This window comes from Varanus komodoensis, unplaced genomic scaffold (genome assembly GCF_004798865.1).
Source record: "Varanus komodoensis strain SLA01 unplaced genomic scaffold, ASM479886v1 scaffold97, whole genome shotgun sequence".
NCBI classification, from domain to species: domain Eukaryota; kingdom Metazoa; phylum Chordata; class Lepidosauria; order Squamata; family Varanidae; genus Varanus; species Varanus komodoensis.
This window is the reverse complement of record NW_025336668.1, coordinates 765,957-793,652: the sequence shown is the minus strand read 5'-3', so window position 1 is coordinate 793,652 and position 27,696 is coordinate 765,957.

Genomic DNA, 27,696 nt, shown 5'->3' with positions numbered 1-27,696 from the left:
TTTGTTTAACTCTCAGTGGTGGCACCAGTACTAGTCTTGACATTCCTGCACAAAGCCAGATAGCTGGGATGTCACCATGCACCAGGTTCCCACTGGACTGAGCCCACTGAGAGACTTCCTTGCCTAATTGCAGAGCATCAACCTCCCTGCATGTCTGCCAGGAGGGACTGTAGTCCTTCCCTTCTCCTTTTCTGCCACCTTCTCCCATGATAGCCCTGTTGGGGTTCATGTATTATGGCCAGAGTCCTGTTTGCTTCTAGTCCCGAGGCAAGGTGGAACTAAACATCACTCTTATTCTGAACATGTTGCCAATAGCTAAGCCCGGCAAGCCCAACAAACTTCATCCTATGCATGACATGCAGTGTTATCCAGATCCGGTGCGTAGGATCACTCCTTTCAGTAAAAAACAAATACCAGCTGCACCATGATATTCCCATGCTTATTCCTGTATCTTTGGTTCATTAGCCAGCAAGAGTTTCATTGCAGTGTCTCTAAAATGCATTCACTGAAGACCTCCATGTATTCCCCAGCCCTTTTCATTTCAGCTGAGTGTCCTTTCCTATCACATTCCTACCCCCAGCTGTGAAAGATTCTAGTGCACCCAGGCTACTTTTGGTCATGGCTGCTAACATGCCCCATAGTGGTGGATAACCTAAACTGCCTTTGGAAGATACTCCCTGGGGCTCCATTCCCACCAGGGCAGAGTCTCTGGATATAGGAAATGTTCCCCTTTCACCCAGATGCATTGACTCACTTGATTTCAAGGGCACTGCCATGTCAGAGACAACCTCAAACACATCAGCTGGGCTTGGGCCCAGTGTTATCTAAATTAGATGGGCTTGGATGCTCACCATCACTGCTCTCTTCCGCAGCTTGAATCCTTCCTCAGAGGGTGTGATCAGGTGAGCAGTCCTGCATTCCTCTGTATAGTGTGCTACCCTCCTTCAATCTCTGTCACTATTGCTCCTTTCTGCCACTTCCTGCTCAGCCCTTTTCAAGGCCTTACACTAAGCCAACAGGAGTCTACATCTCCACCTTCTGAAAGGGAAGAAAGTTGTTTTCCTCCTTCCTTCTGGAATCTTCTTAGATTGAATACTCCTTCAACAAAAAGTTATGTAGCAAATTCCTTGAATTCCTCCTTGAATATCTCTATGTACTACTCACCCACTCCTTTTAAAAACAAGTACTGTACCAGACCAAAACAAATGAAACAGGATTTCAAATCACTATCAAGTGAATGTGAGCCTGTAGTTAAATTTGTGTTCCTCCAGTATATACATTCCCAACCCCATTTCCAACTGATCTCATCACAAGGGAAACCACACATGAAGCATGCCTGCAAAACAAGAGATGAGCAGAGGCACAGCTGTAGCCCCCTGCAGTCTGTGGATTTGGCCCCCATCTCTCTATCATATAGCAGGCACACAGATCCATAATCCCCACTTTCCAAAAAGTGGGGATATCTACGCCTGCTCTACCCTACAGTGGCCATATGGATGGAAAGTGACTTGCCATAAACGAACAATCATTCAAGGCCAGGCCAAGCTAAGCCCCATCACAGGATCCCTCTCAATAGCTTAGCTCCCCACAATCTTTCCCTGTCCATTCTGCACCTTAGACAACTACCAGTGATATGAGTACTCAAATCCTCCCTCACAAAACTGAAGCCCTTGCCTGCTATAGCAACCAGAGCCCAGCCTAGATTAATGCCAAAGCTGTCTTTGTGCAACAGAACTGCCTGGGCAGCCATCACAGATCACTAGCACCAGCACCTCTGCTATTTGTTATGAACAAGTTCTGTTCTTGAGAATGTCCATAAGTCAAATCTGAATGTAAGTCAGATTTGAGAAGTAAGCCACATGTTTGCCTTAGTATATTTTACCTTTCTATGCATATAAAACCCTTAACATTTCCAGATTCACTACATGTTTTTAACACAATACAGCATTGTCATAATGATAATAATGCAGTAGTAATAAAGTAACTACAGGTTCTTAAGAGAGAGAGAGAAAATCTGTATGTATGCATGTAGGTACACAGTGCTGTAAAAAACAAATAAAAGAGACAGTCCTAAGAACAGTTTGGGGCATTCTTGGGGTAACATTAAGCCTACCATTAACTGGTGATGGTGGAGATGGACCTGGTGCTGGAGGCTCAGAGTTTGATTGTGCTGCTGGAGTTGCTTTCTTGAAGTAGGCCTCAAGAGTTGTTTGTGCGGCCATTTTCAGCCATGAAGTACAGATCAGGGGAGCTCTGGATGTGAGTGATCACTCCATTCTTTGCTTTGAGATCAGAGGACTGGGGACGTGCAGCAGGTCGAGCACTAGAAGCTGGGACTTCAAGAGGGCCAACTTTGGCCAACTGAAGGCCAGACTGGGCAAAGTCTTCTAGGATAGTTACTGGAAGGCAAGTGAGTGGAGGAAGGGAGGTTTTGGAGGCACAAGCCTTGATGATACCTCTAGTTAGTAAGGTGGGGAGGCATAGGAAAGTGCCGTCATGGATGCAAAAAGAGGTGGTTAGAGGGATTAGATGCAAGTGGAACCTCCGTAGGAAATGGGTACCGGGGCAAATAGACAAAAGGGTATACCAGGAGGAGGAGGCCCCATGGAGAACTCTTTGCAAGGCTAAGGCTGATTATGAGCTGAGACTTGCCAAGAATATCAAGAGCAACAAAAAGGGCTTCTATCAACATGTAAATAGCAAGAGGAAGGGGAGGCAGGTAGTGGGACTGCTAAATAAGGAGGAAGGATAGCCTGTGACTGATACGAGGGAACAGGCACAGATGCTAAATAACTATTTAGCCTCTGTGTTCTCCCCAAAGCAGGATGGGGAGATCCGCATGGGAGATTAGATGAGGCTGGGGAGTTAGGGGCACAGATTAGAGTCACCGCCCTAGAAGTTGAGGGGCTTCTCAGGGCATTGGATGTTACAAAGGTGTCAGACCCTGAGGGGTTACACCCGAAAGTACTTTGAGAGTTGGCAGGGGTTCTCTCACGCCTGCTGGCCTCCATTTTTGAGGCCTCGTGGAGAACGGGGGAAGTTCCAGAGGACTGGAAGGTGGCGTCAGTGGTCCCAATTTTCAAAAAGCGTAGTAGAAGGGACATGGGGAATTACAGACCAGTTAGCTTGCATCCACTGTAGGAAAAACAATGGAAAGGCTCATAATAGCAAGAGATCTAGTGATGCTAGATAGGGAAGGGAGGCCGACAGCCACACAACACGGCTTCTGCAAAAACAGGTCCTGCCAGACAAACCTTGTGGAATTCTATGACAAGGTTTCGAGATGGCTAGATGGAGGGGATGCAGTGGATGTGGTTTACCTGGATTTCAGCAAGGCCTTTGACAAAGTGCCCCATGATATCCTGGTGGAGAAACTGGGGAGTTTTGGGATACACCAAAGCACTGTCCGGTGGATTAGGGCATGGTTGACTGACTGAAAACAGAGGGTAACCATTAGTGGGGAATCATTGGGATGGTGGCCAGTGCAAGGGGGATCCTTCAGGACTCTGTCCTGGGGCCAATCCTGTTTAATCTTTTCATCAGTGACAGGGAAGAAGGGGTGAACAGTCTGCTGATCAAATTCGCAGACAATACTAAAACTGGGGCAGTGGCCACAACTGAGGAGCAGGTACTCCAGATCCAAAAGAATCTGGACAGACTATGGAAGTGGGCAGGAGACAGCAGGATGGCATTCGGTGTGGATAAGTGCAAGGTCTTGCACTTGGGCCATAGGAATGGGTGTCATAAGTACAGGTTAGGGGACAAGTGGCTGGAGAGCAGCACTTCTGAAAGGGACCTCGGGGTGCTGGTTGACTGCAAGCTAAACATGAGTCAGCAGTGTGATGCGGTGGTCAAGAGGGCGAACACCACCAACGGAGCAAAGCTCAGGCAACCAAGGTTCAATTTGGATGCCAGGAAATACTTCCTGACAGTTAGGACCCCAAGGGTATTGAATGGGCTCCCATGAGAGGTCGTTGAGGCCCCATCGGTGAGGGTGTTCAAAGATAGGCTAGATGTGCATGTCATGAGCAGAGCCAGCTGGAGCCGGGGGTCAGACTAGTTGTCCTGGGAGGCCCCTTCTGACTCGCTCTGTTTCTGTGTTTCTATGTTTCCTTTTCTCACCCTAAACAGTAATATTCAAGCTCATTCAAGGTTCCTAGATTTCTTCTTCTAAGCTTGTTCCAATCTGTGTCCATAATATATTGTGCGGGGGTGGTGAGGGAGAGGTGTCAGGTTTGTATGTACATTTCTGCGTATTTTCATGCACTTCTTCCCAGATGTGCACATGCATTTTCTCCTGTTGACTGAAATAGATATGTGTGCATTTATCAAATGTGCACACTGTTTCGTATGTTTTTCAAATGTATGCATTTTTAAACACATTGGTGGTGCAAACTGCATCACAAGCCTAAAATGATTTCCTACCACAGACTATATTTAGGTCTCCAGTGGGTTCCAGGAAGTACATAGTGGATAAATACTAGTAAAAGAAATGAGCTAAAACGAATTTCTTGCTCATCCCTATCAGTATCCATTTTGTTTATGACTTTCTACTATTTGTTTTTGCATATAGCAGTAAGTTAAACTGGGCAATGCCACTTAAAAGAATAGGGAGAAATGTGAGGATATCAAATATGTTACTTCTTTCTGAATGCCTGTAATACTATTTATGTTGGTTGTGATTAGGGCGCCTTTTGTCTTCTGCCTTTTCACAGAGCTTTCAATCTCCCCTTTATACATAGCTATCCCTTTTCAATGGTCCCTGAAAAGATCTTCACAGAAAAAATCTATACTCGATCATGTATAATTGTATTTTAGTTATTAATTTATTAATTTTATTTATTAAATTTTATCTGTATAAAGTTCCAATTGAAAATTAAACAGAACAGAAAGTAATGCCAATTAGAATATTTTAAATTAATTTGAAATATTCTTTATTTTAATTCTTTGAGCATCATCTTTATTTACATTTATTATTAATCAACATCAGAAGACTAGCAAAACTATCATTGTTTTGTTTTTCTGTTGTCACATTTTGCTTTACTTTAATTTGCATCTCCTTGAATACTTTTCTCCATCCCAGCTTCTGCCTGTCTTGAAATTTTCTTTCCAAGAAAGAGAAAATAATTAGCATTGCTCCTGGCAACCTGCCTCTTAAAATCTGTTTTTCCACAAATGCAGTGAGAGAAACATTTTAAGACCATCAAATCTTCAGAACAGGAATCATTTAACTAGGAACAGAAGCAGTGGAAATCTTCTATTCTGGCATTGACTGCAGCAGTTTTCTGCCATTGACAAAAGTATATTATGATAAATTCAATGTCTTCCTCCTTGATAGTACTTTGTCAGATTGACACAAATACACTCTTGTGTAATAAATGTAGAAAAGCTAACCAATTTTTAATGTAATGTATTATTAACATGTAAACTTGTTATGCTCATTCCAGTGAAAGAGATTTTTTACAAAAATCTTTATTAAACAAAAATCTGTAAAACAATATGCAGCCAACTCTTTCACATGTTTAAACAGTGATTGTAAACATAGTAAAATCACTGTTTAAACACATCACATATTATAGTGATTTTCATTAGACATGTAAATGCCTTTTGCACCCATTTCTTAGTACTGATTTAGTCATTACATGTACCATAGTAATCAGCATCCCTGTGACGCATTTCTGCATTGCCAAGTCTTATTGATTAGGGATTAGGGGTAGATATTACTGATTTAGGAGAAACTCACCACTTTGCCTCAAGTCAAGTGAATTCTGGCAGGTGATATACCTGGAGAGCAGGATGTGGAGAGGAAACATTGTCTTGGAGGCCCTGATGGCCAAAGTAACATCTAAACCCTCTTTTATTGTTAAAGCCTACTAAATAAATGAACATTCTTGGAATGAAATAAATAAACAAAATCTTAAGAGCTCCTATTTGAACTTTCTGGCTATGGACTTTTTTACTATAGTAACATATATTTAAAAATCAAACACATAGAGCAAGTAAGCAAAAGAAGTAGCGATGAACTGTAGATGGAACACAGGGCATTTTGGTTTTGTGTGGATTGTTTGTTTTACAATTACAATTCTAATCTGTCCAATAACTAAGGTTCTCTTGTCAGATTTTCTTTTCAATTTTCTCTTAACCAAGATTGTTTATAAAAGTTCAAAAATTAAAAACATAATCTAATAAAAACATTAAATACAAGTTTAAAACAACCACAATGTGAACAGCAAAATTAAAAAGATATGTCTATTAATATGTGGCAATTAAATTCTAACAATTAGGCTCGTGATCTCCCTTGATTATAATTCAGAATGTTTCTTTTGACTATCAATGAATGAAGAAAATATAGGTCCTGTTAGCTTCAAGTATGTTAGTCGTGAATCCTGTCCCAGGAAATATTTGGTTATCATACTGCTGTTGCTTCTTGTTTCCTCTGATACCTCCTCTTGACCCCATGACAGGCTTCTCTGCATATCTTTTATAGTTTTTTACCTGAGTTACTCTACTTTCATTTCCTTATGTTGAGCATAGTCAAAAGGGCAGCCTTGCCTCTTTCTACACATTAAGCTCATTGATGCCAAATTGCTGAAGCTCCAGAGAAACCCAAGACCTTCCTTGCTTCTGTTTCCTCCTCCCTTTGATGTGCTTTTAAATGTTTGCTGATTCAAATTCTTTGATGGTTCTGCTGGATTTGCAAGTTCTGTGTGTGGTTATATAGAAAAATATAATAAGTTATTCAATAACATCTGATGCTAAGAATATACGCTTGGCATTTTGATACCTGCTGAACAACTTCTTTAAGGATGTGTGAGAGGGAATACAGTTTTCTGCCTAGACAGCAGAACAGGATGGGAACTACTTTTCCTAACAGCCACTGTGATCATGTTTCTGGTTGTCTTTTCCTATTTTACACTTGCCAATAACATACTTTACTTTGCATTTATAGCATCTTATTTTATATGCTGGGATATATATCGCAAGAAGAGAAAGTAGAATCCAACAAGTTTCCCCTGCTGATGGAATACTTCCCTCAAGAGAATGAATTGTGGCATGACTTTCAGTGATTCCCCCTCCCCTCCTCCACTTTCCACCCTCCCCAAAATCTGCTCCTGAGATCAACCCCCTGGAGAAGATAATGAGGAAGTGCAAGGAGCTGCGGGAAGGAAGGTGGGATTGCTGCAAATCATGCCCCTCCCCATTCTGACCACGGAAGTCTTCATTGAGGAAAGCAAGAGGAAATTGCTGGGCTTCTTTGTACAGCTGGGATGCCAAAGCCTGTCTAATCTCTCATTTCAGAGATGATATATTAAGTTCTAAGCTAGGCTATGCTGTTGATACCCATAAAACAAAGTTAAAATGCCAAAAAATGTAAAAATATTAGATCAGAAATCTGGGGCTTCTTCATGGGAAATAAAATTAGTTGGCATAAACAAAATAGAAATAACCAACTTTGATGGTCTCTCAGTTTTCAAAACCAACAGCCTTTTAAAGAAAGGGGAATCCAGAGATTAGACATTCCATGTCATGCATATTATATTTGCTTAAGATATTGTTATTCTTGTTTAAATGTGAATGTATTGGGGGTGTTTTAAATGATCTTGCAACAATGTCCTTTAAAAGTAATCTAAAGCACTGGCTTTCCGTTTGCAGAGAGAAAAAAGTGCTCATTAATTATTTACCCGCTGCCTCCAATCAATGTGGTCCCTGTCATCCTCACCAGCCGAAATGAAAGTTCACTATGTAAAGGTGCCAAGGGAGAATGGCAGCCTCCCACTGCGATTTTATAGACAGAACTAAGTCAGCACACATTATGTGTCAGAGCCAACATCAGAAAGAATCAGATCCTTTGATCTCAGACCTCCACAGGAAGCTTAGATCTCAGACAAATTAGATAAAAAATGAATTTATAGCAGATATGTATCCTAAGGCATACAGCTGAACACTGTATTTTGAAAGAGTATGGCAAATATCAAAACATATAAACTGTAGCATTTCCTCTCTTGCTCCTTCTGCTTTTCTGTGATAAATATTAATTAAAAAAAGAAGATGAAACTCCAAAGTAGCCTCTTTCTGCTTCTTACATAAGCAACAAGTTTAGAACCAGGGACCCTCCCCATATTCCCTTATTTGCATTCTGCTCCTAGACTTACTAGCACAGAATGGGGAAAAGAACAGAGGTCTACACTTTTGTGAAGTAGCTGCAACACCATCTTCTCCTCTCCAACCTCTAAAGTATGGATAAAAGCACATTTATTGCAATGGGTGAAAGGCCCCTTTGCCAGCTGTGTTCCCTGGAACTTTCTGCCTAGGGATTGGGTGACTTTAAAGTTGAAAAACATTTTTAGAGACCCAAAAGAATGGTCTGGAATTGTGGTTTGAAATCATTCTGCAACATATGATTCATTGGAGTGTCCAAAGAAAAGGAACAGCAGGGAACAGATATTCAAAGCATATCTGAGAAAGTATCCTGGCTGACTCAAGAGTGTGCAAACAATTTCCAGACAAAGATTAATTTTACAGTGGTAATTACCAGATTATTTTACTATTGACTTTTAAAAAAAATTGTGTCACCTACCAAACAACAACACACACACAGAGGGATACTAGGTTGGATCCAGCAATGCCATTTTGTGAGAAGAAAAGTGAAAGAGCTTGTGTACAACCTGTTACACAAAGAGAAACAAGAATAGTGCAAAACTTTTATTGCATTAATTATAGTGCAAGTGTTTATGGAACAGCACTAGTAGCTCTTTTTCTCCCACTCCTAGTTCTTTAGGTCCAGGCACATCTTTTCCCCAAAGACAAAAGCAACTCGAATAAACATCTACTTATGCAGTTCCTAAGATATATCTCAGAAATTAATCCTGAAGAGGCATTATTATTTCCTATCAAATACTTAGACCTCACAGAATGTGTTAATTTCTGTAAAGATAACTTGAAATAGCCCTTGTAGAAATCTACCAAATCTTTCGCTTGCACAAGAGGCTGTACAAACATAATGTGCAGCCAGTTTGTAATGTTTGCACAAGTTGTTGTGAACTGCCCAGATCTACTCAAAGCAACATCACATCAACTAATATTTATACCATATCGACACTATATTTAACCAACTGAAAAATGCCATGTTCACATATATAAATGTACAATAAAAACAAATAAAACAGTATTTTTTGAAAATACAAAATTTAAAGTCATATTTTGCAAAAAAAAAAAAAAACCAATAAGAAATAATTCGACTGTGAAGACAATTGAAACATGAATTTTCAAGTCAAGCAATCTCACATTTGATTGTTGACATCCATTTGATGCAACAGAAGCTGACAGATGTGTTTCAGCTTCTGTCTTCCTCAGCACCTATACTTCATTTCAAAAAACTTGTCATTGGCAATCTATATTATTTATATGAAGTCCATCATAGCTTATCAATTCATAATAGATTTTTTCTGATTGTATGAAGTCTACTGAAAACTTTAGATTAGAATAAAAAGATCTTATGAACACAGTGAAATGCAAATCTTCAATATTCTAAGAACATATTAGAGCATATTATCAGCGGTCAGGAACAGTGCAATCCTATGCATGCCTACTCAGAAGTAACTCCCAGGAAGGGGGGGTATAGGATTGCAACCCTAAACACTTGCTGAGGCAGGTGGGGATGGAATCCCATTCCAGGAAGCAAGCTGCATTCAACTCCATTCACTTTTCAAGAAAGTGAAACTTTCTTCAGAGCCGAAAGTTTGGCTTCACTCTGTAATGTCCTTCATGGAGTGAGAACCTATGAACAGTGATAGGTACGCTGAACTGAATACCCTTTATTTCCAGGCAACGGTACAATTTTATACCCATCTTGCTTGGAGTAAGTCCCTCCAGATTGATTATGGCTTCCTTCTCATACAGGACTGCAGTGTTGAGCTGACTGAGAACTCCTGTGTAGGAAAATGCAATGAGACTGAGCCTGTTCACCCCAGTTGTGTCTATTTTGATCAGCTTTCCGAGATCCTGGGGAAGCATCTTTCCCAATCCTGCTGACAGCCTTTTAACTGAAAAGATCGGTAAGACTGAAAAAGGGATGTTTACATTGCTAAGCTAGTAAGAAGGTTCCCCCTCCTCCTAATAAAGGATTATTCTCTCTTTATGGACCTGGTTAATATCTGTCCAATCACTCTAGTAACAGCACTAATAAGCATTATAATCTAACTAGCTATTTCTAGACTACCTTTGAGAATGGATTGCTTAAGGTAATGGATATTTTGTTGTCGCATGCCAACAAGTCATCTCTAACTTATGGTGACCTCAGAAATGGCCTATCTGCTTTGCTCAGCTCTTTGAAGCTCAAGGCTGTGGCTTCCTTAATGGAATCAATCCACCTCATAGCTGGTCTTCCTCTTCTTCTGCCTTAGACTTTCCCTAATAGGTCTAGGATTACTGAAACTTCCTTCAGCCTTTGAAATAGAGGGTCATATCTGGCTGTGCCTGCTCGCCAACAGAACAGAAGCCACAGATTGAAGCGATTTTGCCTATATCCTGCAGCTCTGCACATGCTGCCATATTTGATCAGGAAGGTTGGGGGTACAGGGGAGAGGAAAAGAAGGGGAAGTCCTATTGCAGACGTGGACCAATATCCAGATGGATGAAATCCAGTGAATCCACTGCTGTGCCTGTTTGTGTTGTGGATTAACTCATCAAATACGAGAATTTTTGGCAGGTATCAAAGACATCTGTAGGAAAGTATAGAGGAATCATTTGCAACAAACCCAGCAGTTTAGGGGATGCATCCATTTGCACAGTGAACTTCTCAGACTTTGAAAGCCCATTATAAATGAAGGTGTGATTGGATGGAAAGTGTCTGCACCTTCTTATAAAGGTGTTGATATAACTCCGTTCATAAAAGGGAACAGAGTTTAGAAGGGGTTTTTTGTAATATTAGGAGGAACAGTTATTCCCAGTTATATATTTAGCTCAAAGAACCTTTTTAAGCTCCTGCATGGCTGCAACATTTAATATTTCTGTTTTATTAAAATTAAGCTCATGTTCTGAAATTTCCCCCTGGGACGCAAGCTTCTTCATAATAGCTGGTAACTATTCTGCACACTTTTCAGAGGCAGCCCTACATACAGCGAATTGCAGTCATTTATATTGTATGTAAGGCAGTGGCCAGCTTTCCAAGAAAGGATGCAGGTGGCCCATCAGACAAAGCTGTGCAAGGACATTCCTTGCTGCAGCTGCCAAGAAAGAAGTGGGGTCTGGCCCCCAAGCTGGGAACATCATCCTTCCCATCCAGAAAAAGACAGCACGCCTGATCATCCAATGGCTTTCCCACTGTCCCAAAACACGTCTGCCTTGCTTGGCTGCAGGCTCGGCTTGTTCTCTCACATTCAGTCCATCACTGCAGTGAGATGCCACAGCCTCCCGATCTCACTGCTGTCCATTGGCCCATCTATTTTTCCCCTCAAGGTAGCGTGGAAGCCTTTGAGAGCACAAGCAGTGAGAAAGTGAGTCCCGTTTGTGCTGGAGGGCTTACAGGCACAAACCCCATTCCAGAATAGGATCAGACAGTATTACCTTGGTAGCGTGTTTTGCTCTTGCAGGCTACCAAAGCAGTATATATATTTTAAGATGGAGGACAAAGATGAAGCAAATGATCGTATAAATAAATGAGTAACTTCGTGGAGAACCCCAGTCAACTGACAGTTCTGTGCGAACACAAAACAAAGAATCACCCCAGCCCACAGAGCAGGCTCTCTGTTCCACTCCCCAGCAGAGTTGCCAGCGCATCCATCGCCTTCAGCACCGTGGAAGGGTCAGTGACCCGAGGAACTAAATGAACAGTTTGCTGCTGTGTGGAAGCCATAGAGTTGTAGGGAAAGAAAACTGAAACATTAAAGTGAAGAAGTAGAAAGTGATGAAGCTATGATTCCAGATAGGGAAAACTTTTATGCAGAGAAAACAAGACAGAGCTTGGGTTTGATGTCTTGCCATGCCATTTAGCAGAAGCCCTGATTTACTCATAAGCAGTGCTTTCTTTGTCATAGAACGCACCAGAACGGAGTTCTGGCACCCTTTTTCAACAGAGTTTCCAAGTTGTAAAAGTAACTTTTGAAAATTTGATGTTCGGTCCACGTGGATTCAAATCGGCCTGGCGAGCGTAGCAGGTCGGCGGCAAAATCATTAAAACGGTGCGTGTGGGCCGCTTGTGTGTCAAATCCGATGCATGTGTATTTTGTCCGCGCTGGTTGTGATGGCGCTGCTCGGCTTGTGGCGCTGCTCGGCTTGTGATTGGTCGTGTGGTCACGCGCTGAGTGCTTCCTGCGGGCGGCAACCGTTATGTTTCGTTACAGAACTGACGTGTGTGCATGTGCACAGTGATTGACGGCATGTGTAAGGTAAATAATTTCATGAGTTCCGGCACCTTTTTTCTTACAAAAAAAGTACTGCTCATAAGTATGCTTCAGTCTCAAGTAAGAGTAGACAGAAGGCAGATGCAGCCAGAATATGAACAATATAGGCCGATGCCAATGCCTCTAAAGTTTCAGCTAAGCAACTCCGGCCCTTTCTGGTGTCCATTGTTCCTCTTCTTCACACTGTTCTGACAACATGGACTGGGATCCTGAGGCTGCTCCCACTGGCAGGAAATTCTGCTAAGTATGCTCATGGATGTTCCCAGGGCAAAAAGAGGGGAGGAGGCAACTTTCATGGATTCCCCCCCCCCAAAAAAAAACCCATCCATGAGAACTGTCTGGTACAGTAATCAGGGGCTGCAGAGGGGGAAATTGGCAAAGATTGCTTTCCCCTGCTCCTGTCAGCAGGATTTTCTGCAGGATCTTGAATCCATGGGTGGAAGGGGCCCTTCTGTTCACAGGCACTTGGTCCAGATTCTGGCCACTGGGATTACTGGGATTATTTGCATCAACAGCAAGATGGAAAATCCACCACAGTATAAATGATGAACTAAGGCTGGTGAATGTATTGGTTATGGTAAAGACTGGTGCAAGAGAGGAAAAGTCTCTGTTTGGATGCTGTTAGTGAGGGTAGCTCTGACACCCTTCAGATTATCATGGTACATGGAACCTCCTGTAAGAAACCAGGCTTCTGCCTTTCCACTGCTGCTCCTATACCTCGTTCACACACATTATGTGTGGGCCGAATACAATTCAGTTCCAAACCACTCAAGTTCTGTAGAGCAAGTGATTCAATGCCTGCTATAGAGGCAAGATTTGATAACTTGTTTGGGTGTTTGTTTCACATGCACACACACAACTTTCCACAGTTCTAGCATCCAACATGTTTCTAGAGCTCCGTTGCAGAGGAGAATATTCATCTTTCCAGGATCCTGCCACTTCCAGTGCTGCAGCTGCCCTGGAGTCATTACCCCCAGCTGAGGCTTCTTCCTTGGCTCCTGGTCAAGAAGAACATCAGCTAATGTTGGCCCAGGATATTTTGCTGATGGAGGCACCATAGCGAATGGTACCCCATCTCCCCTCCACCTACCCAGTCATGGTACAGAGTAGCCAAGCTGTTTTTGTGCCTGAGAGAGAAGATACCCAAAGCCTCTCTCTCCTCTGGTAGTAAAAATGCAGTTGTAACAATTGGGGTTTTAGTATTAGTTGAATTTTTAGGACGCTGTGTTTTATTTTACAATTTGTATTGTTAAACCATCCCAAGACTTCAGTAAGAGACAGTCTAGAAAACTTTTAAATAGATAGATAGGTAGGTAGGTAGATAGTTTGTTGCTCATTCATGACACCTGAAATTAACTGTCTGATATGAATACCTCATTCTGTCTAATGGTAGGGCCAAGATGAAGTCAAGAGACATTTCTGGGGAAAGGCCCCAGGGCAAATCACAAAATGGCCTTTAAGAATTCTAGCTTGCAGTACTTGCAGAATTTTATTTCAGATATTCCAGCCCAAGCTAGCCAAAGCCAAGATACCAAGCAGTTAGACCAGGGGTCCTCAACCTGTTTCACTGGGGGGCCAGTTGAAAGGTGCCGGTGCTGGGCGGGGGCTGGAAAGCTGGGGCCAGCGGGGCGCACGGTGAGGGAAGGGGAGGCAAGGAGGGGGCAGGCATGCTCCGCGATGCAGCGGCTTGCTTGCTTGGAGATGATTTTCTCCAAGTGAGTCCAAAATTACCTCCTTGCCGCTGCCCCCCTGCACACGGTGTGTTGAAAACCTCTGAGGCAGGCCAGATAAATGGCAATGGCGGGCCAGATCTGGCCCCCGGGCCATAGTTTGAGGACCTATGAGTTAGACAGACACAGTTCAATTGATATTAGGCAGGGACGAAAGGCCACAGTTCTGGGGGAGGGGGGACAATAATGATGCAGAAAGAATTTGGAGAGTTCACATTTGAAGAAAACACTCCTGCTCTACACCTTTTGGATTAAACTCTGGATCTCTGTAGACAACAAAGGCTACTAGGTCACTTGTATGAAGGAACAAGTCGGAACCATATAGCATGTAAGAAAAGCACGGCAGGTTAGATATATACTTTAGAAAGTTGAGAAATAATCACCATACCAAGGAAATTACAAATACTAAAGATGTGCCATGAAATAAGTTGATTCCTTAATCTAGTTGTTGCATTGTTCAGAACATTCTTTGAGGAGATCTGAGACAGGTTTTTAAAAATAAAAATGAGTAGGAATCATGTTACCAGAAACTGATCCTGCTTGTTTGTACCTCTAGCTAATCAACTTTGGTAAGTGTGCTTTTCTGCAAGAGAGATGCTTTTAGCCTTTATTTAGAAAGCTGATGCAGGCCAAGCATGAATTTTCCAAAATGTTTGCCAAGCATTCCCAGAAGCCAATCAATCTGCAGCTGATTAACCAGTTATCACTTGCGGCTGAGAAGTAGCATGGGCAACTTGTGGCTTTCCCATTAGACCTAGCAGATGTAGCCAATGATCAGGAATGCTGGGAGATGCAGGCAAAACATCTGGACAACTGCCCATCTCCATAGAACAGCACCGTTCAGGGACTTGACCCTGACCAGTCAGGGTTCTATAGTTTACTGAATTAAAATGGTTGACAATGAAAGGTACTTGATGATATGATGCTTTATGATATGCTGATGCTGCTGTGTCAGGATTTGACAAACTCACTTTTCTCATAGCCGTGATGTTGATTTGCTCCGTCAAGGCAGCATGGATAGGCATGAAGTATTGTATTGGCTTGCATTTTGGAGACATGCCTGTATTTGGGAGCACTTCTTATTCTTCAAAGACTGCCTGATTAGGGTTTCTGCATCAAAACATTAAAAGCAAGGTCATTGGAAATGCTGCTGTCATTTCTGCAGTACCAACTTTACTGAAATTTCTACTTAAAATTAATTTTTGAAATTAATAGTTTGCCATCTGTGTGACTTGCTGTGAGAAACAGTATTTCAAACATTTTTTTTTTCAAAATGAAGAATACACAAAGTTTGAAATTTCAGTTCCTGCAATGTAAGTCCTCAGATTTAGTTAGAAGTATTGAGACCACTTTAATTTGGTTTGGGAACCTGAAGTGCAGAATTTCAGTGAAATATAAATAAAATCTCAGACTGGGACAAAAGTTTGCAAGAAAAAACAAACAGCAACAGACTTAAGTAATTGGAGATACCAAAATACCTGATTGTCAGCACAGTGCTGACTATTCCCAAGATACAGCTTGGTGTATTAGACAGACTTCGGCCAAGGAGAATTGGATTCAGATTCCTGCTCAGCCAAGCAGTTTACTGGGAGACTGCGGTCGAGAGGCTCAGCGTAGCCTACCTCACAGGATTGTCATGAAGCTATAAGGGCCCTCACAAAGAAGGACTGTATCCCAAGATGCTGATGATATGCTGTTTATTATTATTCCAAGGCATGCAACCAAGTGGAACAACCAAAATCTTAGTGGAACAACCAGAAACCAGCTATTAAAACATTAAATAAATGAAACATGTTAAATGCAATGTTTCATTTGTTTACCATTTTATGAGTAAGTTTTTTGTTGTTACATTCATTTTGTCATGAATCTTATAAATTTGTTTATTGGCTGTTTTAACACACAGCCCATAAAGAAGGCCTTTCTCAGCTGAAATGCCTTGGGCTGGTAATAAATAACATACCATCAGCATCTTGGGACGAGATTTTTCTTTTTGGGTCATCATTTTAGTGGATGCCTTCCAGGTTTTTTTTTTTTTTTGTATCTGTTGTGAAGGGAAAATGGTCAGACAGGCAATGTAAGTCCAAGGGCTAAATAAGAATTCATTTGAGCCGCTGAGTATTTTACACAGGATTTTTCCTGAATACCCCCCCCCCCCATGCACTTTTCTTTGCACCGCAGAGGCTAAGGCAGTGGCTGTGCTGAACCGGTGCTTGGCCGAGGTAAGGGAATGGATGAGGGCCAATACACTGAAACTCAACCCAGACAAGACGGAGGTCCTGTTGGTTGGCGGATCGGGTTTCGGAGAGGGTGGATTTGACCTGGTCCTGAATGGTGCAACACTCCCTCTTAGGGACAAGGTCCGCAGCTTAGGAGTACTCCTCGACCCGGAGCTTTCTTTGGAAGCTCAGGTGACAGCGGTGGCGAGGAGCGCCTTCCTTCAGCTTCGGCTGATTAATCAGCTGCGCCCCTACCTGGAGTACGACTGCCTGGCGACGGTGACACACACGCTGGTGACTTCCCGCCTAGACTTCTGTAACACGCTTTACGTGGGGCTTCCCCTGAAGACGGTCCGAACACTTCAATTGGTGCAAAATAGGGCTGCCAGGTTGCTGACGGGGACGGGGCGTTATGCTCACATGACTCCAGTCCTCCGTCAGCTTCACTGGCTTCCCATTGAAGCCCGGGCCCAATTCAAGGTGTTGATTATGACCTATAAAGCCCTAAACGGCTTGGGTCCTGGCTACCTGAACGAGCGCTTACGTCCGTATATGCCCGACCGCCCCTTGAGATCTGCGGGAGAGTCCCTTCTCTGGGAACCCTCCATGAAAGAAATTAGGAGAGTAAGTACTCGGAGGAGGGCTTTCTCTGCGGTGGCGCCCAACCTATGGAATTCACTCCCCAAAGAGGTCCGCCTGGCACCGTCGTTACTGGTTTTTCGGCGCCAGGTAAAGACCTTTTTATTTAAACATCATTTTAATTGTTAAAACATATGATCTGGCCAGGGCAACTTCTTCTTCCTTCTCTTTTCTCCTCCTATATTATTTATTTACTTATTTTATACTGATAATTTTAATTTTATATTTGTAACTCAGTGTATTTTTTGTATTTGTATTGTATGTTCTATTGTATTTCAATGTATTTTATTGTGTTGTAAGCCGCCCCGAGGCTTCGGCAAGGGGCGGCATAGAAATGTTATAATAATAATAATAATAATAATAATAATAATAATAATAATAATAATGGTTGGATCTAGACTAGATTAGCTGCATCCAGCTCCCACCGAAATCGATGGCTGAGTTTGCACAGCTTAATGACCCATGCTGGCAATAAGCCAAGGTGGGTTGGCTGACTTGTGAAGTACCCATTATGAACTCAACAGATGCTCAGGCACACTGTAAGTGTTTGCTCCCTCCCCCTTCTTCCAGGCAGCACCTCAGGGAGACACTGCAGAGAAGAGCAAATCTCTCTCTTACCGACATGATCACAAGCATATTCTGGTTTGCCATGGATGTTCCTTTAAAATATGGTGGTGAAAGCTGTCTGCAGAGCTGGCTCTCACTATCCCCTTAAGGAACAGGCATGAGCTGCCCCTGGCACCATGAACTAGCTTCCCATGTCCACACTATTCCTTTTAAGAACGCCCACTGTTTCCCAAACCACTCTCATTCCTTGAAGCACGAGAGGGGCAAGTTCTAGCCTCATCTGGGCCCATGCACACAAGAGCACCTGCCCCTTGCAGTGGGAAGGCCTCTGCGCATTGTCCCAGGTGAGGCTGGTAATCCATTTCCCCGCCTTTGGTGTAAGAAGGGGCCCTTTTTGCAAGGCTTGATCAGCCAGCTATGATCACAAACATGGGTGGGTTGTCATGTTATCCAAACCAGATCAATGATGCACAGCTTCTGCCTCTCACTTCAAGGGGCCCCACCTCCACTCTTACTTCACTTCCCGGGAATCCAGTGTCCTGTTTACGGCAGGACTGGCACAGTGGGCTGATGCTTCGGGGGTTTTCACGGAACGCCATGGCACACACGTACTAGTCTGTACAACGCAAATGCAAGAAATGTTTCTGTGTCTGTTCTTGGATTTGGAGGGCTGTGAACTGCCATCACCAATGACTGGTAATCACACTGTAAAACAGCTGTTGTCCTGTAAACAACAGAAAAACAACAAGGATATTTTCTGGGTATGGGCTTCATTTTAATTTTATAACTACTGTTCTTTTTTTGCTTTTCCTGAACCAACAGATAAGAACAGATCCCAAAACAAGTACATAGAACCCAGTATTGCAGTAAAGATTAGGGCTTTTTCTGTCACTGCAAGAGTGTATATGGTAAAAGAACTGGATTTGACAGATAATTCAGCATCTGAGAATATAAAAATGCAGAGTAAAGCTATTAAAATAATGAAGAGCATGTGTTTTAAGATGCAAAGATACAGTTATTGCCACAAGCAAGGAAATTGCGTTGGACTGCTTCAGGTCTGAAAGGAAAAGATGATGAGTCCTCAGAGTGCTATCGCTATAGCAAATGAGCATCAAAATCCTAATACTTTTTTTACAGGAAGATGAGAAGAGTCCCGCTGGAACAGACCAAGGATCCATCCAACCCAGCACACTGTTCTTCGTGATGGCTGAACCAATGCTTCTGAGAAGCTTATCATTAAATTAAAACAATTAAATTAAATAATTAAACGTATGTGCTGAGCATTTAAGCAAGAGCCCTCCCACCTTTTTCTGGTCACCAAACAACTCATTTTCAGAGGTTTACTAGCATTAAATATGGAGGTTCAGTTGAGCTGCCTCATCTTGTAGTAACTCTCTCCTGCATGAATCTGTCGAGTGTCCTTCTGATACCATCCGAGACCTCTGACAGATGTTAATCTTGCATTGTGTGAGATTGCTGTGTGTCTACTGCCATTCAGTGTAATTGGTGGCCCCCGCTTTTAGCTTCATGATGAGAGCCGGTAGAGGAAAAGCAAGTGGCTTTTCTTTTATTGTGGTTCTTCAAGTGGTCATCTGTGCATTTACAGAGCCTTGTTTCAGGAAATTCTATAATCCAATGATTAGGCATTTTATGGTCATGTGCACAGCAATTTCCCAAATTTCCAAGTCTGCCCACATGAATAAACAGTCAGAGTCACCTCATCAACAGGATCCCCCAGCTTATGTGCTTGCTAACACTATTATCTCAAAGACTTCTAGAAGTGTTGTATACATATTGCAGATATTTCCTCAGGAAGACTGACTCTTCTGTGTGCTTAATATTTCTAGCCTTTAGTAATGCTTCCAGTGTTTTATGTAAGATGGAAACCAGGCTAACAGTGCTCTAATTTCCTGATTCCCCTTCAGAATTCTTTTTAAGAGGGGTGTTATATTGCCTACCTTCCAAACTTCCAGTAAGGAGGCTGATTTTAGTAAGGCTGCATATTTTTGTTAGAAGATGAACTTTTCATATCTGAGTTCTTATAAGTTGCATAATATTCCAATGAGCTCCATAGCTGGTTTCCTGTTTGGGCTGTATTTGGAGATTGTGTTTGTTTGTTTTAATAAAGGATAGTAGTATAACTAGACATACTTCTGCAATGGGACGCAAATATTCTCAAAAATACTGAAACATTTAAAATTTGTTGCTACTTTGAAAGTCAAATGTTTTTGTTTAACAAAAGCAAACAAACAAAAACCTCAGCAATACATCTCATTTAGCAGCCATTGGGTTTCTTGGTAACTTAAAACGATATGTTAAAACAAGCCATTCAGCTTGTTGAAAACATTATATTTCTTTTGGTCAGATCTTTGAAATATCCTGATGTTTATTCTACCCAAACTTTCCTGTTGAAAAAATACTCAGTGAAAATAGGAAAACTATTTTACCTAAGAATTATATCAATGGTCATTTTTCTGAATTTAGGACTATAACATTATTCTTCAGGAGGCATCCTCTTGACATCTGAAGATACCGTGGAACAAATAAGACATCCCACTAATGTGACATCCACTTAGCACAGAAGGAATCTGCATAATTTACTGTTCCTAGCAAATTAACATTTAATGACCTCAGAACAGACAAATGAAGGAACATAAATTCTTCATCTTTGATACTGATAGCTAAATATATCAGATAGGATAATTTCTATGTGTACAGCTACCATATTTAGTGTGCTGTCCATTGCATAGATTTTCTTATGGTTGTGCTCCTAGAATGATTCTCCTTGAGGAACAAACTTTGGAAAATAATCCACATTTAAAAATTCCCACTACCCTCATCAGGAAATATCAGAAGTAGGAATTGGTAGGAATGTGTCATTCTACTTACAGTTTTCCTTGAAGAAAAATCATAGCCTTTTCAGGCATGTGGTCTTTCTGAGGTGAACTTGCAGTCGAAATCAGCATGAAAGCATGTTTAAGATATACCTTTAAAGCCATCACCTGCAAAACTCTTTGGAAGGTTTCCAGCTTGGAGTCATGAAGGCACAAATAATTATGGCAAGCTGTGTACACACATGTACATACATGAATAGAAGCCACAGAAATACACACTGATAGAAACCTGATTCTGAAAGGCTTCAGGAACACACACATATACACTTTGGTATTTTTTTTAGTATTTATTAGAAAAGTATGAAAATGTATTCATTGATTACTTTTTATATTTTAGGATGTCAGTCAACTTAAATTTAGAAACTATTTGTATTTACTTGTGCATCTTTTACTTGTGGTAGTTACTGGAATTTTTTCTTTTATGCTTGTGTCCCACTCATTCTTAAATCGCTCAGGAGCAGATTACAAGAGGTTTCTAATGTTCTTTCATCAAAACATATCTTATCCAACACCTGCCTGGCTTCAGAATAGCTAGCAAATAATTCTTGTGTAGAGGAGAAATAACTTTGAAGATGCAATAACAGTTTGAGGAGAAGGTAGAGACAACCAAACTCCAAAAGCTACCCTATCCATTGTGGACTTCTAACCTTGTGTCATCTGAAGAATAGTGCATGTCTGTGCCGAAAAAGAATTCTTCTAAAGCTATAATCCTAGGCACATTTATTTGAAAGTTCCAGTGGGACTTAGATCTGGGGAAAATTTGTTATTGATAGGAATCACAGTGTTTTTCATGGATGCAACAAGCACCAAAATAGAATATTTCTGTAGCAGTCTATATGGAGAGCGTTACCTTTGTGTCTAAAAGCATCAGAAGGCACATTTTAACAATGTTTAAGAATAGTACTATTCATTTATACCTATTTATCCATCTCCTTCACAAACTGTGAGATGGTTCAGGTTTAAAATATCTGGGGAAAGTCTTAATTCAGAAAAAACAAATAATCTGCAAGAAGTCTGAAAGCAGGACTTCCTATTGACTGTTCGCTAGATAGGCCATTTACACAGTTGATTCAAAATTCCAACTTTCTCCTCCATGTTATTTCTATATTGGAAATATTGCTTTGATAAGTATCACCAGTTTATTGATTAGTTATCTGAACTTTATTCTGAAGCTCTTTGAGTACTAGCCAAATGTAGACTGGATTAATGGCAGACTCCTTAAGTTTTGGAGGACAACTCCCACCTTTTTAAATATTGGTTTAGGCAGGAAAGATTACAGAAGACAAGAGATAATTACAGAGATATTATGATGTTGGACAAAATTCAGAGATTACCAAAAAGAACCCCCTTATTCACCACATGAAACATGTCCAGTGTATCTACAGTGATACACAATTATATAATAAATGTCTCAACATAAGAAAACAAGTCACCTTACCTGTCATTTTCTATTATCCTTTCCCAAGCAGTGAGATATTCCTTGGAGATAGTCTATGTGCTTCATTGTTTTAAAACCTAGAAAACTGAAGTATTGTTAAAAGACTGAAGAATGAGTTTAACGTATTAGATTGATTAATGGCTTCCCATTACATCTGAACCAGGTCAAAGATTAAGCTCATCATGTCATGGGAGTACTAGCAGGGGCTTTTTGTGCTGTTTTGCCAAGGGGCAAATATGTTCCTGTAAACTTTTCTTTTCCTGACAGTCCTGTAAAAAATAAAAATAAAAAATTGCACTGAGCTCCAAGAAAAACGCTGCTGTTAGTATGGACACGTTTCCCTGTGAGCCAGCCTGATCTGATTCAGGCACATCCATGCACTCACTCGGCTGCTTTCGTGGAGTTATTCGCTGGCGCCTGTGAGCACCTTGACTCCTACCCCTGGCTTGCCTGGTTCTCTGGAGTGCTACTTTTCCAGCGGATCCTGTCAGCGGCACTGAGAGGTTTTATAACTGCCATTCCAAGCGTATCACGAAGACTGGAGTAACATACTGTACTCCAGAAAGAAGAATCAGCTTTCTGGCACATATGCTTCAAATCCAAGAATATTATGAATATATATGATGCTCGTCACAAAGACCTCCAAAGCAAGCTGGTATTTAACACTGGAGCGAGCTAATTTGAAGCTAAAGTACTTTGCAAGAGGCAGTTTGGCTGCTGTCAGATGCTGCCGCCAGAGTGTGCACGGCAGACCCATTTTCTTTAAATGCTGCTAACAATGATCACAATAAGGACATTTGTCAAAGGAATAAACACAGCAAATGATTACACAGTGAACATCTGCAGAGCACACTTCTGTCATTCCTGGAGTTTATTGACTATTAATTTGATGTATGCTTCTTTTAAAGAATGCATAATGCCTTTTTCTGCTTAGTGACTGTCCTTTATTTGAGCCTTCTTCCTCTTCCATTAGTTTGCCTCTTTCTTTTTTATATTGCTTTCTTCATAGCTTAATTAATTTTGGGTCAGACAAGAAAATAAAAGTTGTTTTCCAACTCAAGAGAAAAGTTTGTTTTATTTTTATAAACAAATGAATACAACTTGTTCAGTGAAGGATACTGCAAAGCAGCCCAGGAGAATATATACAAAACTCCTTATCTTTACAATTGTCTGGGCTCTTTTCAAAGCCTGGCAGATTATTAGTCCCCAAATCAGGCAGCTGTCCTGGGCGAAATGGGCTGGGGGTTCCATCATTTAACAGTATATCAAAGTCCGCCATGTGAAACAAGCGTAGCAGCTGATGCCATTGGCCGGCATGTAAATCAGAAGTACCTCATTGGCTCCTTGGAACTGTGCCAATTTAAACCAGCTGAGCAACTGTCCAGGTTAATGTCACTCGCAGCAATGAGTCTATTACATCCATTGCGTCAAAGACCACAAGGGGGGCACCGGGGTCATTAAGTCCATAATTGAAAGACATTTGCATACTGAATTTCTTTCCTCCATCCTCAGCCAACCATGCCTACCTGCCTGAGCTGTTACATTCCCTGGAAGGATATTTTTGCCATGATCACAGTTCTTATGTGGAAAGCCCAGTTGCGGCTTCGAATTGGCAGGCAGTTGAGAGCTCCTTGTACCACATTAGATACGGTTTATGTGGTCAGTTATTTCCAATAGTTCAATAAGCACAGGTCATGTAACTGTGTGCCTTGGAGCCTAAAGGGCCATTGTTGTAACATAATCTGAAATATGCTACAATTCCTCCATGCTTTATTCTCCACAGATTCTACAGTAGAGTTGTTTAAGCAGTCCTTGGGAGAGGGAAGCAGAGCCTTTGGCAAAGTTTCTGTCCTCTTATAGGGAAGCGATGGGGAGTGCTGTCCTGTTGCCCTGCTGCACTAGCTTTTGAAAACCTGCTGGCTTCATTGGGTGGAGAGCCACTTGCACCTCCCCTAAAAATCACTAACACCATTAGATTTTGTAAAACAACATTTGCACTATTCCCGATCCTTCTGCAGTGCACTTCTATTGCATACCATGAATTTGGTACACAACGTGCTTCACAGGTTTGTACCTTGTGTGTCCTTGCAATAGATTGGTGCAATGGGCCCTTTGTGGACCCATTTTACCAACAGGGAAACAGAAGTGGAGGGACAGGGACTTTCCCAAGAACAGCCAGAGTAGCACTTTTAGCCCATGTGTCCCAAAACTGAGACAAACCTTACCCTCGGGAGGACACAGAACCTCCCCCGCCCCCAACATGCCATGCCAAAGTGCATGCGCATGAATGCTTCTCCATGGAGTGGGCCTTTGCTTGTTTAGTTTTATTTTAGGCCAGATAAAAAGCCAGAAGGAAAGAATTCAGGCCAGGATCAAGGCTAGGCCAGATTGAGGGCCCACACCTCATGAAGAACCTGCTGGCAAGAACTCCCTGGACGTTCTCCTCCTTTCTACCAGTGCAACTTGCTTGTTCATCTGCCATTCCTTCCTTCCCAGAGGAAAGTGACTGTGAGAAGGGCAAGCAGTTGACGCTCCTGCTCTGTGCAGGCTTGTGGGTCTCTGTAGGCAGCAGAACAGGGAAAGGAGGAGCAACAACAGCTGGAGGCAGCAGGAGCGAGAAGGTAAACTTATTGAGACAGTGGGTGGTGGTTCCTTGCCCTGGGCCTCCAAAATGTGGAGCTGGCACCGGAAACAGTCCGTCTCCTTTGCTTGCTGTCTTCACTGGTAGAGAATGTCTGACACAGGGAAGCATTTGACCATGTGTTCTTACACTGGCTTTCAAAAATGGTACACATCCGGAAGGGCTATGTCACGTGCTGTTCTGAATGTACAGACTGGCATATCATGTTATCTGTTAAATGTCCCTGACCTGAGAAACCTGGATCTGCTATTTAAATTTTGTAATACTCCACACCTTTTGATCTGAGGTCTTTAGCTGTTCACTGGAACCGGAACAAACGAATTCCTGGTCAGCAGCTAATTTTTACTAAGATCATATTGTGAAATGAGCAAGGTCTGAAAGGCCAAGCAACACTGATGCAGCCCACTTATTCTTACCCATGTGAGGCCCATCCCCAGTAGAAACAGCAAGCAACAAAGGCATTTGCAAAGTCCTGTCATTTTGCAGGCCAGCTGTTGACTCCATATTCCCTGGTCCTCTCTTCTACACGGGACTCAGCTGCCAAGAGGCACAAATGAGGACATCTTCCAAAGCTGCTCTTGTGTAACTTGCTAGGAGAGAAGGTGGCTTAACTGCAGTTTGCTTATTCCATGCTGCAGGTGGAAGTGGTAAAGATGTGACTACCGATTGAGGGCCTCCTTGGTCAAGCGCTATGCTGGAGTCCAAATAAAGCCTCTGAAATATCTTCCTATGCTAAGATAAACCATACAGGATGAGTGTGCTCAATTGCTGCCTAAAAGAAACCTTGCAGGTCTTAAGAAAATATATCCAAACCTTTCAATGGAACTTCTTGACTGTCTTTGAGATAAGCTATCAAAATTCACTGTTTGGAGGGGAATGTCACAACTTTTTGGTCCTACAAATAAGAAGGAAACAAGGTACATTGTTGCTGCTATTGCTCTGTCAGGGTTGTTCCTCCTAATGCTGATATTTGCAAGTATCTTTCTAGACAAATAGACGTTATAAAATTAATCTCTAAAGTATATAATAATGATTGTTCACTGGAGAAAGGATTCAGAACCTTCAGTTTCTTTTTCCTTGTCCTTGTCATGACATCTGTGCTTCAGCCTCAGTTTCTTTTATCTGTTCCATGTCACTGCTTATATGTTCGAAGGTAATTTGGTCAAAATTATCAAGTCACACTGCCCACCTTCATTACTAGCTAGTGAAGCAATGTTGGATCACAGAAACAGAGAGAGTCAGAAGGGCCTCCCAGGCCATTCTAGTCTGACCCCTGGGTTCAGCTGGCCCCACTCATGACACGCCTACTGGATCAGCTAATAATCTCTCCTTCTCTTTAAAATGAAGGCGCTCAGCCACTGATTTGAGAGAGATCTGGTTCATGCAAGCTAAAATGGACTCTACTTCTTTGCAAGGTTCTTCTTGCTTCTTTGTTGTTCACCCTGTGACTTCAGGCAAGAAAAGGTGATTAGCTTCCACTGCCCTAGGATTATCTTCTGAAAAGAAGAGGCATAGCTGCCAGTCACCATTTCGACAGGCTTCTTTTCATACTATAAAAATACACAGTGAGTGAGAGAGACATTTCTCAGAATCAGCAGTAGGAGACCAGATGAACACAGAGAGACCCACATCAATTCCTACCCAAAATTAAGAAGACTTTCCGATTCTCTACGATTTCCAGAATTCCACACGTTAAAGGCTCAGTAAGTAGGCAGAAAATGGGAAATGATTCACTGAACATTTTGGGGCCATGTGTTAATATCCAGCTGAGCAACCTTCCCTAGCCTGATACTCTGCAGATGTTTTGGATTATGACTCCCAGAATTTTTGGCCATGATGGCTAAGACTGATGGAAATTGAGGTCCAAAACCTCCAAGGGCATGAGACTGAGGAAGGCTGCTGCAGAAGATAGACTGGAGGTTTTGCTTTCATGTTGCAGTTCAGCTAAAAGCGAACTACTTGTTATCTGCCAGCCTTCAGCTAAGTTTCTGTTTCTGGTATTATGGGTTAAAAGGGATCAGAATAAGAAACAGAGCCCTTTTGAAAGGTTGGCCTGTGGAAACAGGGGCTGAACGAAAGCCAGGGTGTGGTGCAAACAAATGTTCACATGAGGTTTGGAGTATTTCTGTCTGGGGAGTAGAAAGTCCAGGAACCTGTGAAGGCAAAGGAACCAGACCTACAAGAGAAGAAGATGAGCTAGGAGAACGCAGAATTTCCCAGGGATTAAAACTGAGCAGAGAACTTTTTCCTTCTTTGCAGATTTCCATATACAAGTAAGGAGTAAGTTACAAAGTGTGTTGTTTGCCAGCAATGCTCTACTGTCATCAGCACTTGAGATACACTTCCATACCCTGCAAGATATTGAGTGGGAAGGCAATATGATATTGTAAAAAGCTTTGAAATCAGTGTGATCTATGTGCAATTTATCTAGATAAGCTTTCCAAAGCAAATGTGTCAAATGTGCTATATTTACCTTTAGTTACCTTCATGTTCAGGCTTACTTTACACTTGTATCCAATAAGGCCGATATGTTATGATTTTCATGCTGACCATTTAAATGTATTAATCCTGGGCACAAGATAGATCTCTAACCTCCAGACTCAAATGTGCTTTCCTAATTCCAGACTTGCTTTACCAGAAGGATGACCTATGACTCCTAGAGAGTTTCTATTCCATTGGTCCATTAGAAGGTTGAATCAGGACAGACATGTTATTAGTTCTGATACATAGGTAACTTACTGAAGTTCCTGAAGAGACTTTCATTTCTTCAACAAGGAAAACTTTAAGAGAGGGGGGAACTAATTAATTGTTATTCATTCAGAAGGCACTTGAAATAATAAGCAAGACTCCCTTGAGTCCAATAATACCCTTGCAGGTGGTTTCCTGAAATCAACCTTAAAGGATCAGTCAAGCCAAAGGAACAGCAAATTCTTCTGCAGATCCCAGTTCCTTCTCCATTATGCACTAGGTATAATTTTAAAGCTGCCATCTATGTTATATGCACTGCAACAAGCAGTTTGGGGGAGCATATTTCTTTAACTCCATCTCTTACTTTTCAATTTTACTATGCAGAGAGATACTGCTAAACAAACCTGTATTCCAAATTTAAGTATCCTGGGAATAGCCTCTTGCATTTGATTATTTTTTTCTTAAAGACACTTCATTTTGAG